This window comes from Chrysochloris asiatica, unplaced genomic scaffold, assembly GCF_000296735.1.
Source record: "Chrysochloris asiatica unplaced genomic scaffold, ChrAsi1.0 scaffold00027, whole genome shotgun sequence".
In the NCBI taxonomy this organism is placed as follows: domain Eukaryota; kingdom Metazoa; phylum Chordata; class Mammalia; order Afrosoricida; family Chrysochloridae; genus Chrysochloris; species Chrysochloris asiatica.
In genome coordinates, this window is record NW_006408545.1 from 9,151,464 (window position 1) to 9,154,715 (window position 3,252).

Consider the following 3,252-nt stretch of genomic DNA (forward strand, 5'->3'; position numbering starts at 1 on the left):
GTGACTGGTGGGTTTGAAACACCAACCTTGGTGTTAGCAGTCCAGTACTTATCCTATAGTGCCACACCAATGCTCTACTAGCTGCTAACTGACTTGAGTGATATTGGAGATAGATAATAATAACAAAATCAAACATCGATAGTTACACAGTTACATCTATAAATCCATATGGGATACAAAATTGAGGAGTCAGTGATATGTTTTTTTTTTTTTCTCCCCACTTATTAGGTTGTCCTTTCTCAGAATGAAAGCTCCTTGAGGGCAGGGGGTTTGGTCTGTCCCCAGGATCTAGAACTGTGTCTGCTCATGACGGACTTTCAATAAATCCCTGTGCCATGGACTGGATGGACAGGAGTCCAACAGCTCTTTGGGGTTGCTGCGGACGCCGACACAGGCTCTCTGCAGTCTCTTAAACTTGCAGTGTTGAAAAGTAGGGGTGGTGTATTCAGCATGCTGATGACAGGCCCAAGGTGAGATAGAGGTACCCCAAAACAGCCTCTGGGAAGCTGTGGGGGCAGTTTCTGGACCTGGGACCCGCTGTCTCAGTCAATGCTGAAGAACCGTCCTTGGCTTGAAGGCACTTGGAAGGGCCAAAGGAAAGCAGACAATGCAACCTCTCCCCATCATACCTCTACGAACCCCCTCTAGACCCCTCTTCCTGTCCACAAGGCCCCGAAGACTTAGGAGTCCCTCTGGTGTGGGTCCCAGTTTGGGAGGCAGCAGAGGCGTCTGACTGGTGGGTTTGAGGCGGGCTGCATCGCACATGGTGATGGGCTGCAGAAGGGCTCAGATCTTCACCGGTGGCCACTGGGGCGGCTGCTTGTGCAGTACGGCCAGGTGTCCCGCTTCTCAATGGCACGGAGGGAGTTGCTCCTTCTTTGCCTACTTGAGCTTGGATACATTTCGGATCACTCGGACCACTTCCGCCTTCCGCTCATTCTCCAGGCGCTGTCTCAGGTTCTCCGCCCGCTGCTGCTGCTTCTCCTGCTGGCTCCTCTCCTGCTCCTTCTTCAGTTGCTGTGCAAAGTCCTTGGTCAGCTTCCGCTCCTGCTGCTCCTTCATTTTCCGCTGCCAGGAGCTGCTCAGGGGCTTGTCCTGAACCACCTGGGAGAACTTCTTCTTGGAGCGATCTTTCCATACCCGGCCAGACTTGGGCTTCCTCTTCGGGATCATCGGCACCTCCTCAGCCTCCTTCTTCAGCGTTTTGGAAGCTGGGGTCTGGGATGAAGAACCCCCTTTGCCCTGACAACGCCAGGCACCACCGTCTCCTCAGCTGGGGTTGGCTTGCTGGGTGCCAGCTGACCCCGGGGGACCTGGGTGACTGGTGTTTCAGCTCCTGCAGCGGCTGCGAAAGTTCCGGGCCCTTCGCTTGCTGGCCGTGGGACGGCTTTGGTGATCCTGGGCCCGGCTTTGGTGATGTTGAGGAGATCCCGGTACCACTTCTTCCTTACTCTGGGTCCACTCCGAGCCGGCTCCAACCTGACTTGGTAAGGTCTTTGGTGCATTCGTTCCAGGATCTGGCTAACGTTGGGGGGACCCCCGGCCCGACTCCCTTTCCCTGACCCTGGGAGAAATTCGGTGACTCCTCACTTGGTTTTAGCTGACATAGGAGGACTCAGGGATCGATCCGGCTGACTTCCGGGAGGCCCCAGCCCTACATCCTGCCTGAGACTGGGTGATCCAGGGTTTATTTTCGCCTGACGCCCCGGGGGATTCCAGGCAGAGTTGCCTCGGAGGACTCGGAGGGGAGCCCGGCTCCTTCACTACCTCTGGGTTCAACTCGAACACTACTAACTCCACAAGGGCTGGTCGCGCCCGCAAAACTGATGTGGGGCTCTCTGGGGCTTCAGGCTTTAGGCCTTCCAGCCTTCGGCTATGCCTTACCGGTGTATCCATTGCCCAAGCAGAAAGTTTCCAACTTTGAACCCACTAGTGATATATTTTTTAAATGAAAATATGCCTTTGTATTGACAGAAATATGTGCCCATTAATTCCGAAATTTTTTACTTTACTTAGAAGAAGCATTTACTTCCAGGCTTATGCTGTACAATTTTTACATCCTATTTTTGTTAGTCCTGGTGTGGCACTGTGGATTAATGCACTGGACTGCAAAGTCGGTTTGAACCACAGGTCAGTGGTTCAAGCTCACCAGTGCTCCTCAGAAACTTTATACAGGGTCGCTATGGGACAGAACCGACTTGATAGCACTTAACAATAACAACAACAACAACTATTTATTAGTGCTGTGGGGTAAACACTAAATTGCTAACCGCAAAGTTGGTGGCTCAGGTCCACCAGCCACTCCTATGGAGAAACAGGATGCTTTCTGCTCCCGTAAATATTTACAGCCTCTGTGCTACAGGTTAATGTGCCAGACTTCAAAACCGTTTGAACTGCAAGGTCGGTGGTTCAAGCTCACCAGCTGCTCCTCGGAAACCCTATTCAGGGTCACTATGGGTCGGAACCAACACTATGGCACTTAACAACAACAAACATTGTACAGGGTCACTATGAGTCGGAATCGACTGGATGGCAGGTAACAACAGCATCTTTATGGAACTACTTTTAATTTCCTAATGGGTCTACTGAAGGAGCTCTGGTAGCGTAGTGGTTACGAATCGGGCTGCTAATCTCACGGTCAGCAGTTCGAAACTACCAGCTGTTGCGCGGGAGAAAGATGAGGCTTTCTGCTCCCATAAAGATTTACAGCCTCGGAAACCCTGTACAGGGTCGCTATGAGTCGGAACCGACTCCACGGCACATAACAACAACAACAACAATGGTTCTACTGTGGGCAAACTAAAAGCTATAGGAGAAACGAAAGAGCTGTTGTCTTAACAAATCACAGAAGTCTTCTTAGTTTCCATTTATTCAAAGAAAAATGAAAAAGCATATGTGCATAATAAATTTACCTAGTGGAATTGTGGCTTCAGGATTCTGTTACTGGAAGTATGTAAGATCGCATTTAACATCGAAATAAACTTGAATTTTGAGCTTTAACAAATAACTCTCTGAGTTATCCATGGTCACAGAATAATATCTAGCCTATTTTAAGAAGTGGGTCACTATGTTCTAATTGAGATAGTGGATGAACTTCTTCCAGAATCCTTTTCTGTGATGGAGGCAGCTTAACTCTCTCCTTAGTAAGATAAAGTCAACTGAAGCCCAGGGATGAGAATGGAATGGAGAAGAGATATTGGAGAAAAAGAAGTTTTAAAGTAAAGTGTGACTGAGGCTTGACCAGAATAGACT

At 49.7% G+C, this 3,252-nt stretch overlaps 1 pseudogene; it reads right to left on the bottom strand.

Moving 5' to 3' along the window:
• Window positions 1-849: 849 nt before the first annotated feature.
• Window positions 850-1,896, bottom strand: LOC102835152 (annotated as a pseudogene).
• Window positions 1,897-3,252: the final 1,356 nt, after the last annotated feature.